Below are 16,239 nucleotides of genomic sequence, written 5' to 3' on the forward strand. Positions count from 1 at the left end.
AGTACACAGGTGTGAAGAGTCACCAGCATGTGTTGCGGGTCAACGAGTCACCAGCATGAGTTGCGGGTCAGAACATAGGTGTGATGAGTCACCAGCATGTGTTGTGGGTCAGAACACAGATGTGAAGAGTCACCAGCATGGTTTGCGGGTCAGAACACAGATGTGAAGAGACACCAGCATGTGTTGCGGGTCAGAACACAGGTGTGAAGAGTCACGAGCATGTGTTGCGGGTCAGAACACAGGTGTGAAGAGTCACCAGCATGAGTTACGGGTCAGTACACAGATGTGAACAGTCACCAGCATGAGTTGCGGGTCAGTACACAGGTGTGAAGAGTCACCAGCATGTGTTGCGTGTCAGTACACAGGTGTGAAGAGTCACCAGCATGACTTGCGGGTCAGAACACAGATATGAAGAGTCACCAGCATGTGTTGTGGGTCAGTACACAGGTGTGAAGAGTCACCAGCATGTGTTGCGGGTCAGTACACAGGTGTGAAGAGTCACCAGCATGTGTTGCGGGTCAGTACACAGGTGTGAAGAGTCACCAGCATTTGTTGTGGGTCAGAACACAGATGTGAAGAGTCACCAGCATGAGTTGCGGGTCAGAATACAGATATGAAGAGTCACCAGCATGTGTTGCGGGTCAGTACACAGGTGTGAAGAGTCACCAGCATGTGTTGCGGGTCAGTACACAGTTGTGAAGAGTCACCAGCATTTGTTGCGGGTCAGAACACAGATATGACGTGCCACCAGCATGTGTTGCGGGTCAGTACACAGGTGTGAAGAGTCACCAGTATGAGTTTCGGGTCAGATCACAGATGTGAAAAGTCACCAGCATGTGTTGCGGATCAGAACACAGGTGTGAGGAGTCACCAGCATGAGTTTCGGGTCAGAACACAGATGTGAAATGTCACCAGCATGTGTTGCGGGTCAGAACACAGGTGTGAAGAGTCACCAGCATGTGTTGCGGGTCAATGAGTCACCAGCATGTGTTGCGGGTCAAAGAGTCACCAGCATGAGTTGCGGGTCAGAACATAGGTGTGAAGAGTCACCAGCATGTGTTGCGGGTCAACGAGTCACCAGCATGAGTTCTGGGTCAGAACATAGGTGTGATGAGTCACCAGCATGTGTTGTGGGTCAGAACACAGATGTGAAGAGTCACCAACATGGTTTGCGGGTCAGAACACAAATGTGAAGAGTCACCAGCATGTGTTGCGGGTCAGTACACAGAAGTGAAGAGTCACCAGCATGTGTTACGGGTCAGAACACAGGTGTGAAGAGTCACCAGCATGTGTTGCGGGTCAGAACACAGGTGTGAAGAGTCACCAGCATGTGTTGCGGGTCAGTACACAGATGTGAAGAGTCACCAACATGGTTTGCGGGTCAGAACACAAATGTGAAGAGTCACCAGCATGTGTTGCGGGTGAGTACACAGAAGTGAAGAGTCACCAGCATGTGTTGTGGGTCAGAACACAGGTGTGAAGGGTCACCAGCATGAGTTGCGGGTCAGTAAACAGATATGAAGAGTCACCAGCATGAGTTTCGGGTCAGTACACAGGTGTGAAGAGTCACCAGCATGTGTTACGGGTCAGAACACAGGTGTGAAGAGTCACCAGCATGTGTTGCGGGTCAGAACACAGGTGTGAAGAGTCACCAGCATGTGTTGCGGGTCAGAACACAGGTGTGAAGAGTCACCAGCATGTGTTGCGGGTCAGAACACAGGTGTGAAGAGTCACCAGCATGACTTGCGGGTCAGAACACAGATATGAAGAGTCACCAGCATGTGTTGCGGGTCAGTACACAGGTTTGAAGAGTCACCAGCATGTGTTGCGGGTCAGTACACAGGTGTGAAGAGTCACCAGCATGTGTTCCGGGTCAGTACACAAGTGTGAAGAGTCACCAGCATTTGTTGCGGGTCAGAACACAGATATGACGTGCCACCAGCATGTGTTGCGGGTCAGTACACAGGTGTGAAGAGTCACCAGTATGAGTTTCGGGTCAGAACACAGATGTGAAAAGTCACCAGCATGTGTTGCGGATCAGAACACAGGTGTGAGGAGTCACCAGCATGAGTTTCGGGTCAGAACACAGATGTGAAATGTCACCAGCATGTGTTGCGGGTCAGAACACAGGTGTGAAGAGTCACCAGCATGTGTTGCGGGTCAATGAGTCACCAGCATGTGTTGCGGGTCAAAGAGTCACCAGCATGAGTTGCGGGTCAGAACATAGGTGTGAAGAGTCACCAGCATGTGTTGCGGGTCAACGAGTCACCAGCATGAGTTCTGGGTCAGAACATAGGTGTGATGAGTCACCAGCATGTGTTGTGGGTCAGAACACAGATGTGAAGAGTCACCAACATGGTTTGCGGGTCAGAACACAAATGTGAAGAGTCACCAGCATGTGTTGCGGGTCAGTACACAGAAGTGAAGAGTCACCAGCATGTGTTGTGGGTCAGAACACAGGTGTGAAGGGTCACCAGCATGAGTTGCGGGTCAGTAAACAGATGTGAAGAGTCACCAGCATGAGTTTCGGGTCAGTACACAGGTGTGAAGAGTCACCAGCATGTGTTACGGGTCAGAACACAGGTGTGAAGAGTCACCAGCATGTGTTGCGGGTCAGAACACAGGTGTGAAGAGTCACCAGCATGTGTTGCGGGTCAGTACACAGGTGTGAAGAGTCACCAGCATGACTTGCGGGTCAGAACACAGATATGAAGAGTCACCAGCATGTGTTGCGGGTCAGTACACAGGTTTGAAGAGTCACCAGCATGTGTTGTGGGTCAGTACACAGGTGTGAAGAGTCACCAGCATGTGTTGCGGGTCAACGAGTCACCAGCATGAGTTGTGGGTCAGAACATAGGTGTGATGAGTCACCAGCATGTGTTGTGGGTCAGAACACAGATGTGAAGAGTCACCAACATGGTTTGCGGGTCAGAACACAAATGTGAAGAGTCACCAGCATGTGTTGCGGGTGAGTACACAGAAATGAAGAGTCACCAGCATGTGTTGTGGGTCAGAACACAGGTGTGAAGGGTCACCAGCATGAGTTGCGGGTAAAGTAAACAGATATGAAGAGTCACCAGCATGAGTTTCGGGTCAGTACACAGGTGTGAAGAGTCACCAGCATGTGTTACGGGTCAGAACACAGGTGTGAAGAGTCACCAGCATGTGTTGCGGTTCAGAACACAGGTGTGAAGAGTCACCAGCATGTGTTGCGGGTCAGAACACAGGTGTGAAGAGTCACCAGCATGTGTTGCGGGTCAGAACACAGGTGTCAAGAGTCACCAGCATGACTTGCGGGTCAGAACACAGATATGAAGAGTCACCAGCATGTGTTGCGGGTCAGTACACAGGTTTGAAGAGTCACCAGCATGTGTTGCGGGTCAGTACACAGGTGTGAAGAGTCACCAGCATGTGTTCCGGGTCAGTACACAGGTGTGAAGAGTCACCAGCATTTGTTGCGGGTCAGTACACAGGTGTGAAGAGTCACCAGTATGAGTTTCGGGTCAGATCACAGATGTGAAAAGTCACCAGCATGTGTTGCGGATCAGAACAAAGGTGTGAGGAGTCACCAGCATGAGTTTCGGGTCAGAACACAGATGTGAAATGTCACCAGCATGTGTTGCGGGTCAGAACACAGGTGTGAAGAGTCACCAGCATGTGTTGCGGGTCAAAGAGTCACCAGCATGTGTTGCGGGTCAAAGAGTCACCAGCATGAGTTGCGGGTCAGAACATAGGTGTGATGAGTCACCAGCATGTGTTGTGGGTCAGAACACAGATGTGAAGAGTCACCAGCATGGTTTGCGGGTCAGAACACAGATGTGAAGAGACACCAGCATGTGTTGCGGGTCAGAACACAGGTGTGAAGAGTCACCAGCATGTGCTGCGGGTCAGAACACAGGTGTGAAGAGTCACCAGCATGTGTTGCGGGTCAAAGAGTCACCAGCATGTGTTGCGGGTCAAAGAGTCACCAGCATGAGTTGCGGGTCAGAACATAGGTGTGATGAGTCACCAGCATGTGTTGTGGGTCAGAACACAGATGTGAAGAGTCACCAGCATGGTTTGCGGGTCAGAACACAGATGTGAAGAGACACCAGCATGTGTTGCGGGTCAGAACACAGGTGTGAAGAGTCACCAGCATGTGCTGCGGGTCAGAACACAGGTGTGAAGAGTCACAAGCATGAGTTACGGGTCAGTACACAGATGTGAACAGTCACCAGCATGAGTTGCGGGTCAGTACACAGGTGTGAAGAGTCACCAGCATGTATTGCAGGTCAATACACAGGTGTAAAGAGTCACCAGTATGTTTTGCGGGTCAGTACACAGGTGTGAAGAGTCACCAGCATGTGTTGCGGGTCAGAACACAGGTGTGACGTGCCAGCAGCATGTGTTTCGGGTCAGTACACAGGTGTGAAGAGTCACCAGCATGTGTTGCGGGTCAACGAGTCACCAGCATGAGTTGCGGGTCAGAACATAGGTGTGATGAGTCACCAGCATGTGTTGTGGGTCAGAACACAGATGTGAAGAGTCACCAGCATGGTTTGCGGGTCAGAACACAGATGTGAAGAGACACCAGCATGTGTTGCGGGTCAGAACACAGGTGTGAAGAGTCACGAGCATGTGTTGCGGGTCAGAACACAGGTGTGAAGAGTCACCAGCATGAGTTACGGGTCAGTACACAGATGTGAACAGTCACCAGCATGAGTTGCGGGTCAGTACACAGGTGTGAAGAGTCACCAGCATGTGTTGCGTGTCAGTACACAGGTGTGAAGAGTCACCAGCATGACTTGCGGGTCAGAACACAGATATGAAGAGTCACCAGCATGTGTTGTGGGTCAGTACACAGGTGTGAAGAGTCACCAGCATGTGTTGCGGGTCAGTACACAGGTGTGAAGAGTCACCAGCATGTGTTGCGGGTCAGTACACAGGTGTGAAGAGTCACCAGCATTTGTTGTGGGTCAGAACACAGATGTGAAGAGTCACCAGCATGAGTTGCGGGTCAGAATACAGATATGAAGAGTCACCAGCATGTGTTGCGGGTCAGTACACAGGTGTGAAGAGTCACCAGCATGTGTTGCGGGTCAGTACACAGTTGTGAAGAGTCACCAGCATTTGTTGCGGGTCAGAACACAGATATGACGTGCCACCAGCATGTGTTGCGGGTCAGTACACAGGTGTGAAGAGTCACCAGTATGAGTTTCGGGTCAGATCACAGATGTGAAAAGTCACCAGCATGTGTTGCGGATCAGAACACAGGTGTGAGGAGTCACCAGCATGAGTTTCGGGTCAGAACACAGATGTGAAATGTCACCAGCATGTGTTGCGGGTCAGAACACAGGTGTGAAGAGTCACCAGCATGTGTTGCGGGTCAATGAGTCACCAGCATGTGTTGCGGGTCAAAGAGTCACCAGCATGAGTTGCGGGTCAGAACATAGGTGTGAAGAGTCACCAGCATGTGTTGCGGGTCAACGAGTCACCAGCATGAGTTCTGGGTCAGAACATAGGTGTGATGAGTCACCAGCATGTGTTGTGGGTCAGAACACAGATGTGAAGAGTCACCAACATGGTTTGCGGGTCAGAACACAAATGTGAAGAGTCACCAGCATGTGTTGCGGGTCAGTACACAGAAGTGAAGAGTCACCAGCATGTGTTACGGGTCAGAACACAGGTGTGAAGAGTCACCAGCATGTGTTGCGGGTCAGAACACAGGTGTGAAGAGTCACCAGCATGTGTTGCGGGTCAGTACACAGATGTGAAGAGTCACCAACATGGTTTGCGGGTCAGAACACAAATGTGAAGAGTCACCAGCATGTGTTGCGGGTGAGTACACAGAAGTGAAGAGTCACCAGCATGTGTTGTGGGTCAGAACACAGGTGTGAAGGGTCACCAGCATGAGTTGCGGGTCAGTAAACAGATATGAAGAGTCACCAGCATGAGTTTCGGGTCAGTACACAGGTGTGAAGAGTCACCAGCATGTGTTACGGGTCAGAACACAGGTGTGAAGAGTCACCAGCATGTGTTGCGGGTCAGAACACAGGTGTGAAGAGTCACCAGCATGTGTTGCGGGTCAGAACACAGGTGTGAAGAGTCACCAGCATGTGTTGCGGGTCAGAACACAGGTGTGAAGAGTCACCAGCATGACTTGCGGGTCAGAACACAGATATGAAGAGTCACCAGCATGTGTTGCGGGTCAGTACACAGGTTTGAAGAGTCACCAGCATGTGTTGCGGGTCAGTACACAGGTGTGAAGAGTCACCAGCATGTGTTCCGGGTCAGTACACAAGTGTGAAGAGTCACCAGCATTTGTTGCGGGTCAGAACACAGATATGACGTGCCACCAGCATGTGTTGCGGGTCAGTACACAGGTGTGAAGAGTCACCAGTATGAGTTTCGGGTCAGAACACAGATGTGAAAAGTCACCAGCATGTGTTGCGGATCAGAACACAGGTGTGAGGAGTCACCAGCATGAGTTTCGGGTCAGAACACAGATGTGAAATGTCACCAGCATGTGTTGCGGGTCAGAACACAGGTGTGAAGAGTCACCAGCATGTGTTGCGGGTCAATGAGTCACCAGCATGTGTTGCGGGTCAAAGAGTCACCAGCATGAGTTGCGGGTCAGAACATAGGTGTGAAGAGTCACCAGCATGTGTTGCGGGTCAACGAGTCACCAGCATGAGTTCTGGGTCAGAACATAGGTGTGATGAGTCACCAGCATGTGTTGTGGGTCAGAACACAGATGTGAAGAGTCACCAACATGGTTTGCGGGTCAGAACACAAATGTGAAGAGTCACCAGCATGTGTTGCGGGTCAGTACACAGAAGTGAAGAGTCACCAGCATGTGTTGTGGGTCAGAACACAGGTGTGAAGGGTCACCAGCATGAGTTGCGGGTCAGTAAACAGATGTGAAGAGTCACCAGCATGAGTTTCGGGTCAGTACACAGGTGTGAAGAGTCACCAGCATGTGTTACGGGTCAGAACACAGGTGTGAAGAGTCACCAGCATGTGTTGCGGGTCAGAACACAGGTGTGAAGAGTCACCAGCATGTGTTGCGGGTCAGTACACAGGTGTGAAGAGTCACCAGCATGACTTGCGGGTCAGAACACAGATATGAAGAGTCACCAGCATGTCTTGCGGGTCAGTACACAGGTTTGAAGAGTCACCAGCATGTGTTGTGGGTCAGTACACAGGTGTGAAGAGTCACCAGCATGTGTTGCGGGTCAACGAGTCACCAGCATGAGTTGTGGGTCAGAACATAGGTGTGATGAGTCACCAGCATGTGTTGTGGGTCAGAACACAGATGTGAAGAGTCACCAACATGGTTTGCGGGTCAGAACACAAATGTGAAGAGTCACCAGCATGTGTTGCGGGTGAGTACACAGAAATGAAGAGTCACCAGCATGTGTTGTGGGTCAGAACACAGGTGTGAAGGGTCACCAGCATGAGTTGCGGGTAAAGTAAACAGATATGAAGAGTCACCAGCATGAGTTTCGGGTCAGTACACAGGTGTGAAGAGTCACCAGCATGTGTTACGGGTCAGAACACAGGTGTGAAGAGTCACCAGCATGTGTTGCGGTTCAGAACACAGGTGTGAAGAGTCACCAGCATGTGTTGCGGGTCAGAACACAGGTGTGAAGAGTCACCAGCATGTGTTGCGGGTCAGAACACAGGTGTGAAGAGTCACCAGCATGACTTGCGGGTCAGAACACAGATATGAAGAGTCACCAGCATGTGTTGCGGGTCAGTACACAGGTTTGAAGAGTCACCAGCATGTGTTGCGGGTCAGTACACAGGTGTGAAGAGTCACCAGCATGTGTTCCGGGTCAGTACACAGGTGTGAAGAGTCACCAGCATTTGTTGCGGGTCAGTACACAGGTGTGAAGAGTCACCAGTATGAGTTTCGGGTCAGATCACAGATGTGAAAAGTCACCAGCATGTGTTGCGGATCAGAACAAAGGTGTGAGGAGTCACCAGCATGAGTTTCGGGTCAGAACACAGATGTGAAATGTCACCAGCATGTGTTGCGGGTCAGAACACAGGTGTGAAGAGTCACCAGCATGTGTTGCGGGTCAAAGAGTCACCAGCATGTGTTGCGGGTCAAAGAGTCACCAGCATGAGTTGCGGGTCAGAACATAGGTGTGATGAGTCACCAGCATGTGTTGTGGGTCAGAACACAGATGTGAAGAGTCACCAGCATGGTTTGCGGGTCAGAACACAGATGTGAAGAGACACCAGCATGTGTTGCGGGTCAGAACACAGGTGTGAAGAGTCACCAGCATGTGCTGCGGGTCAGAACACAGGTGTGAAGAGTCACAAGCATGAGTTACGGGTCAGTACACAGATGTGAACAGTCACCAGCATGAGTTGCGGGTCAGTACACAGGTGTGAAGAGTCACCAGCATGTATTGCAGGTCAATACACAGGTGTAAAGAGTCACCAGTATGTTTTGCGGGTCAGTACACAGGTGTGAAGAGTCACCAGCATGTGTTGCGGGTCAGAACACAGGTGTGACGTGCCAGCAGCATGTGTTTCGGGTCAGTACACAGGTGTGAAGAGTCACCAGCATGTGTTGCGGGTCAACGAGTCACCAGCATGAGTTGCGGGTCAGAACATAGGTGTGATGAGTCACCAGCATGTGTTGTGGGTCAGAACACAGATGTGAAGAGTCACCAGCATGGTTTGCGGGTCAGAACACAGATGTGAAGAGACACCAGCATGTGTTGCGGGTCAGAACACAGGTGTGAAGAGTCACGAGCATGTGTTGCGGGTCAGAACACAGGTGTGAAGAGTCACCAGCATGAGTTACGGGTCAGTACACAGATGTGAACAGTCACCAGCATGAGTTGCGGGTCAGTACACAGGTGTGAAGAGTCACCAGCATGTGTTGCGTGTCAGTACACAGGTGTGAAGAGTCACCAGCATGACTTGCGGGTCAGAACACAGATATGAAGAGTCACCAGCATGTGTTGTGGGTCAGTACACAGGTGTGAAGAGTCACCAGCATGTGTTGCGGGTCAGTACACAGGTGTGAAGAGTCACCAGCATGTGTTGCGGGTCAGTACACAGGTGTGAAGAGTCACCAGCATTTGTTGTGGGTCAGAACACAGATGTGAAGAGTCACCAGCATGAGTTGCGGGTCAGAATACAGATATGAAGAGTCACCAGCATGTGTTGCGGGTCAGTACACAGGTGTGAAGAGTCACCAGCATGTGTTGCGGGTCAGTACACAGTTGTGAAGAGTCACCAGCATTTGTTGCGGGTCAGAACACAGATATGACGTGCCACCAGCATGTGTTGCGGGTCAGTACACAGGTGTGAAGAGTCACCAGTATGAGTTTCGGGTCAGATCACAGATGTGAAAAGTCACCAGCATGTGTTGCGGATCAGAACACAGGTGTGAGGAGTCACCAGCATGAGTTTCGGGTCAGAACACAGATGTGAAATGTCACCAGCATGTGTTGCGGGTCAGAACACAGGTGTGAAGAGTCACCAGCATGTGTTGCGGGTCAATGAGTCACCAGCATGTGTTGCGGGTCAAAGAGTCACCAGCATGAGTTGCGGGTCAGAACATAGGTGTGAAGAGTCACCAGCATGTGTTGCGGGTCAACGAGTCACCAGCATGAGTTCTGGGTCAGAACATAGGTGTGATGAGTCACCAGCATGTGTTGTGGGTCAGAACACAGATGTGAAGAGTCACCAACATGGTTTGCGGGTCAGAACACAAATGTGAAGAGTCACCAGCATGTGTTGCGGGTCAGTACACAGAAGTGAAGAGTCACCAGCATGTGTTACGGGTCAGAACACAGGTGTGAAGAGTCACCAGCATGTGTTGCGGGTCAGAACACAGGTGTGAAGAGTCACCAGCATGTGTTGCGGGTCAGTACACAGATGTGAAGAGTCACCAACATGGTTTGCGGGTCAGAACACAAATGTGAAGAGTCACCAGCATGTGTTGCGGGTGAGTACACAGAAGTGAAGAGTCACCAGCATGTGTTGTGGGTCAGAACACAGGTGTGAAGGGTCACCAGCATGAGTTGCGGGTCAGTAAACAGATATGAAGAGTCACCAGCATGAGTTTCGGGTCAGTACACAGGTGTGAAGAGTCACCAGCATGTGTTACGGGTCAGAACACAGGTGTGAAGAGTCACCAGCATGTGTTGCGGGTCAGAACACAGGTGTGAAGAGTCACCAGCATGTGTTGCGGGTCAGAACACAGGTGTGAAGAGTCACCAGCATGTGTTGCGGGTCAGAACACAGGTGTGAAGAGTCACCAGCATGACTTGCGGGTCAGAACACAGATATGAAGAGTCACCAGCATGTGTTGCGGGTCAGTACACAGGTTTGAAGAGTCACCAGCATGTGTTGCGGGTCAGTACACAGGTGTGAAGAGTCACCAGCATGTGTTCCGGGTCAGTACACAAGTGTGAAGAGTCACCAGCATTTGTTGCGGGTCAGAACACAGATGTGAAGAGTCACCAGCATGTGATGCGGGTCAGTAAACAGGTGTGAAGAGTCACCAGCATGAGTTGCGGGTCAGAATACAGATATGAAGAGTCACCAGCATGTGTTGCGGGTCAGTACACAGGTGTGAAGTGTCACCAGCATGTGTTGCGGGTCAGTACACAGTTGTGAAGAGTCACCAGCATTTGTTGCGGGTCAGAACACAGATGTGACGTAACACCAGCATGTGTTGCGGGTCAGTACACAGGTGTGAAGAGTCACCAGTATGAGTTTCGGGTCAGATCACAGATGTGAAAAGTCACAAGCATGTGGTGAGAATCAGAACACAGGTGTGAGGAGTCACCAGCATGAGTTTCGGGTCAGAACACAGATGTGAAATGTCACCAGCATGTGTTGCGGGTCAGAACACAGGTGTGAAGAGTCACCAGCATGTGTTGCGGGTCAAAGAGTCACCAGCATGTGTTGCGGGTCAAAGAGTCATCAGCATGAGTTGCGGGTCAGAACACAGATGTGAAGAGTCACCAGCATGGTTTGCGGGTCAGAACACAGATGTGAAGAGTCACCAGCATGTGTTGCGGGTCAGTACACAGGTGTGAAGAGTCACCAGAATGTGTTGCGGGTCAGAACACAGGTGTGAAGAGTCACCAGCATGTGTTGCGGGTCAGAACACAGGTGTGAAGAGTCACCAGCATGAGTTGCGGGTCAGAACACAGATGTGAAGAGTCAACAGCATGTGTTGCGGGTCAAAACACATGTGAAGAGTCACCAGCATGTGTTGCGGGTAAGTATACAGATGTGAAGAGTCACCAGCATGTGTTGCGGGTCAGAACACAGGTGTGAAGAGTCACCAGCATGTGTTGCGGGTCAACGAGTCACCAGCATGAGTTGTGGGTCAGAACATAGGTGCGATGAGTCACCAGCATGTGTTGCGGGTCAGAACACAGGTGTGACGTGCCAGCAGCATGTGTTTCGGGTCAGTACACAGGTGTGAAGAGTCACCAGCATGAGTTTCGGGTCAGAACACAGATGTGAAAAGTCACCAGCATGTGTTGCGGGTCAGAACACAGGTGTGAAGAGTCACCAGCATGTGTTGCGGGTCAACGAGTCACCAGCATGAGTTGCGGGTCAGAACATAGGTGTGATGAGTCACCAGCATGTGTTGTGGGTCAGAACACAGATGTGAAGAGTCACCAACATGGTTTGCGGGTCAGAACACAAATGTGAAGAGTCACCAGCATGTGTTGCGGGTCAGTACACAGAAGTGAAGAGTCACCAGCATGTGTTGTGGGTCAGAACACAGGTGTGAAGGGTCACCAGCATGAGTTGCGGGTCAGTAAACAGATGTGAAGAGTCACCAGCATGAGTTTCGGGTCAGTACACAGGTGTGAAGAGTCACCAGCATGTGTTACGGGTCAGAACACAGGTGTGAAGAGTCACCAGCATGTGTTGCGGGTCAAAGAGTCACCAGCATGTGTTGCGGGTCAAAGAGTCACCAGCATGAGTTGCGGGTCAGAACACAGATGTGAAGAGTCACCAGCATGGTTTGCGGGTCAGAACACAGATGTGAAGAGTCACCAGCATGTGTTGCGGGTCAGTACACAGGTGTGAAGAGTCACCAGAATGTGTTGCGGGTCAGAACACAGGTGTGAAGAGTCACCAGCATCTGTTGTGGGTCAGAACACAGGTGTGAAGAGTCACCAGCATGAGTTGCGGGTCAGAACACAGATGTGAAGAGTCAACAGCATGTGTTGCGGGTCAAAACACATGTGAAGAGTCACCAGCATGTGTTGCGGGTAAGTATACAGATGTGAAGAGTCACCAGCATGTGATGCTTTTCAGAACACGTGAAGAGTCACCAGCATGAGTTGCGGGTCAGTACACAGATGTGAAGAGTCACCAGCATGTGTTGCGGGTCAGAACACAGGTGTGACGTGCCAGCATTATGTGTTTCGGGTCAGTACACAGGTGTGAAGAGTCACCAGCATGAGTTTCGGGTCAGAACACAGATATGAAAAGTCACCAGCATGTGTTGCGGATCAGAACACAGGTGTGAAGAGTCACCAGCATGAGTTTCGGGTCAGAACACAGATGTGAAGAGTCACCAGCATGTGTTGCGGGTCAACGAGTCACCAGCATGAGTTGTGGGTCAGAACATAGGTGTGATGAGTCACCAACATGTGTTGTGGGTCAGAACACAGATGTGAAGAGTCACCAACATGGTTTGCGGGTCAGAACCCAATGTGAAGAGTCACCAGCATGTGTTGCGGGTCAGTACACAGAAGTGAAGAGTCACCAGCATGTGTTGTGGGTCAGAACACAGGTGTGAAGGGTCACCAGCATGAGTTGCGGGTCAGTAAACAGATGTGAAGAGTCACCAGCATGAGTTTCGGGTCAGTACACAGGTGTGAAGAGTCACCAGCATGTGTTGCGGGTCAGTACACAGGTGTGAAGAGTCACCAGCATGTGTTGCGGGTCAGAACACAGGTGTGAAGAGTCACCAGCATGTGTTGCGGGTCAACGAGTCACCAGCATGAGTTGTGGGTCAGAACATAGGTGCGATGAGTCACCAGCATGTGTTGTGGGTCAGAACACAGATGTGAAAAGTCACCAACATGGTTTGCGGGTCAGAACACAAATGTGAAGAGTCACCAGCATGTGTTGCGGGTCAGTACACAGAAGTGAAGAGTCACCAGCATGTGTTGTGGGTCAGAACACAGGTGTGAAGGGTCACCAGCATGAGTTGCGGGTCAGTAAACAGATGTGAAGAGTCACCAGCCTGAGTTTCGGGTCAGTACACAGGTGTGAAGAGTCACCAGCATGTGTTACGGGTCAGAACACAGGTGTGAACAGTCACCAGCATGTGTTGCGGGTCAGAACACAGGTGTGAAGAGTCACCAGCATGTGTTGCGGGTCAGTACACAGGTGTGAAGAGTCACCAGCATGTGTTGCGTGTCAGTACACAGGTGTGAAGAGTCACCAGCATGACTTGCGGGTCAGAACACAGGTGTGAAGAGTCACCAGCATGTGTTGCGGGTCAGTACACAGGTGTGAAGAGTCACCAGCATATGTTGCGGGTCAGTACACAGGTGTGAAGAGTCACCAGCATTTGTTGCGGGTCAGAACACAGATGTGACGTGCCACCAGCATGTGTTGCGGGTCAGTACACAGGTGTGAAGAGTCACCAGCATGAGTTGCGGGTCAGAACACAGATGTGAAGAGTCAACAGCATGTGTTGCGGGTCAAAACACATGTGAAGAGTCACCAGCATGTGTTGCGGGTAAGTATACAGATGTGAAGAGTCACCAGCATGTGATGCTTTTCAGAACACGTGAAGAGTCACCAGCATGAGTTGCGGGTCAGTACACAGATGTGAAGAGTCACCAGCATGTGTTGCGGGTCAGAACACAGGTGTGACGTGCCAGCATTATGTGTTTCGGGTCAGTACACAGGTGTGAAGAGTCACCAGCATGAGTTTCGGGTCAGAACACAGATATGAAAAGTCACCAGCATGTGTTGCGGATCAGAACACAGGTGTGAAGAGTCACCAGCATGAGTTTCGGGTCAGAACACAGATGTGAAGAGTCACCAGCATGTGTTGCGGGTCAACGAGTCACCAGCATGAGTTGTGGGTCAGAACATAGGTGTGATGAGTCACCAACATGTGTTGTGGGTCAGAACACAGATGTGAAGAGTCACCAACATGGTTTGCGGGTCAGAACACAAATGTGAAGAGTCACCAGCATGTGTTGCGGGTCAGTACACAGAAGTGAAGAGTCACCAGCATGTGTTGTGGGTCAGAACACAGGTGTGAAGGGTCACCAGCATGAGTTGCGGGTCAGTAAACAGATGTGAAGAGTCACCAGCATGAGTTTCGGGTCAGTACACAGGTGTGAAGAGTCACCAGCATGTGTTGCGGGTCAGTACACAGGTGTGAAGAGTCACCAGCATGTGTTGCGGGTCAGAACACAGGTGTGAAGAGTCACCAGCATGTGTTGCGGGTCAACGAGTCACCAGCATGAGTTGTGGGTCAGAACATAGGTGCGATGAGTCACCAGCATGTGTTGTGGGTCAGAACACAGATGTGAAAAGTCACCAACATGGTTTGCGGGTCAGAACACAAATGTGAAGAGTCACCAGCATGTGTTGCGGGTCAGTACACAGAAGTGAAGAGTCACCAGCATGTGTTGTGGGTCAGAACACAGGTGTGAAGGGTCACCAGCATGAGTTGCGGGTCAGTAAACAGATGTGAAGAGTCACCAGCATGAGTTTCGGGTCAGTACACAGGTGTGAAGAGTCACCAGCATGTGTTACGGGTCAGAACACAGGTGTGAACAGTCACCAGCATGTGTTGCGGGTCAGAACACAGGTGTGAAGAGTCACCAGCATGTGTTGCGGGTCAGTACACAGGTGTGAAGAGTCACCAGCATGTGTTGCGTGTCAGTACACAGGTGTGAAGAGTCACCAGCATGACTTGCGGGTCAGAACACAGGTGTGAAGAGTCACCAGCATGTGTTGCGGGTCAGTACACAGGTGTGAAGAGTCACCAGCATATGTTGCGGGTCAGTACACAGGTGTGAAGAGTCACCAGCATTTGTTGCGGGTCAGAACACAGATGTGACGTGCCACCAGCATGTGTTGCGGGTCAGTACACAGGTGTGAAGAGTCACCAGTATGAGTCTCGGGTCAGATCACAGATGTGAAAAGTCACCAGCATGTGTTGCGGATCAGAACACAGGTGTGAGGAGTCACCAAGATGAGTTTCGGGTCAGAACACAGATGTGAAATGTCACCAGCATGTGTTGCGGGTCAGAACACAGGTGTGAAGAGTCACCAGCATGTGTTGCGGGTCAAAGAGTCACCAGCATGTGTTGCGGGTCAAAGAGTCACCAGCGTGAGTTGCGGGTCAGAACATAGGTGTGATGAGTCACCAGCATGTGTTGTGGGTCAGAACACAGATGTGAAGAGTCACCAGCATGGTTTGCGGGTCAGAACACAGATGTGAAGAGACACCAGCATGTGTTGCGGGTCGGTACACAGGTGTGAAGAGTCACCAGAATGTGTTTCGGGGGCAGAACACAGGTGTGAAGAGTCACCAGCATGTGTTGCGGGTCAGAACACAGGTGTGAAGAGTCACCAGCATGAGTTGCGGGTCAGTACACAGATGTGAACAGTCACCAGCATGAGTTGCGGGTCAGTACACAGGTGTGAAGAGTCACCAGCATGTATTGCAGGTCAATACACAGGTGTAAAGAGTCACCAGCATGTTTTGCGGGTCAGTACACAGGTGTGAAGAGTCACCAGCATGTGTTGCGGGTCAGAACACAGGTGTGACGTGCCAGCAGCATGTGTTTCGGGTCAGTACACAGGTGTGAAGAGTCACCAGCATGAGTTTCGGGTCAGAACACAGATGTGAAAAGTCACCAGCATGTGTTGCGGGTCAGAACACAGGTGTGAAGAGTCACCAGCATGTGTTGCGGGTCAACGAGTCACCAGCATGAGTTGCGGGTCAGAACATAGGTGTGATGAGTCACCAGCATGTGTTGTGGGTCAGAACACAGATGTGAAGAGTCACCAACATGGTTTGCGGGTCAGAACACAAATGTGAAGAGTCACCAGCATGTGTTGCGGGTCAGTACACAGAAGTGAAGAGTCACCAGCATGTGTTGTGGGTCAGAACACAGGTGTGAAGGGTCACCAGCATGAGTTGCGGGTCAGTAAACAGATGTGAAGAGTCACCAGCATGAGTTTCGGGTCAGTACACAGGTGTGAAGAGTCACCAGCATG

This window comes from Lampris incognitus, chromosome 8, assembly GCF_029633865.1.
Source record: "Lampris incognitus isolate fLamInc1 chromosome 8, fLamInc1.hap2, whole genome shotgun sequence".
Classification (NCBI taxonomy): domain Eukaryota; kingdom Metazoa; phylum Chordata; class Actinopteri; order Lampriformes; family Lampridae; genus Lampris; species Lampris incognitus.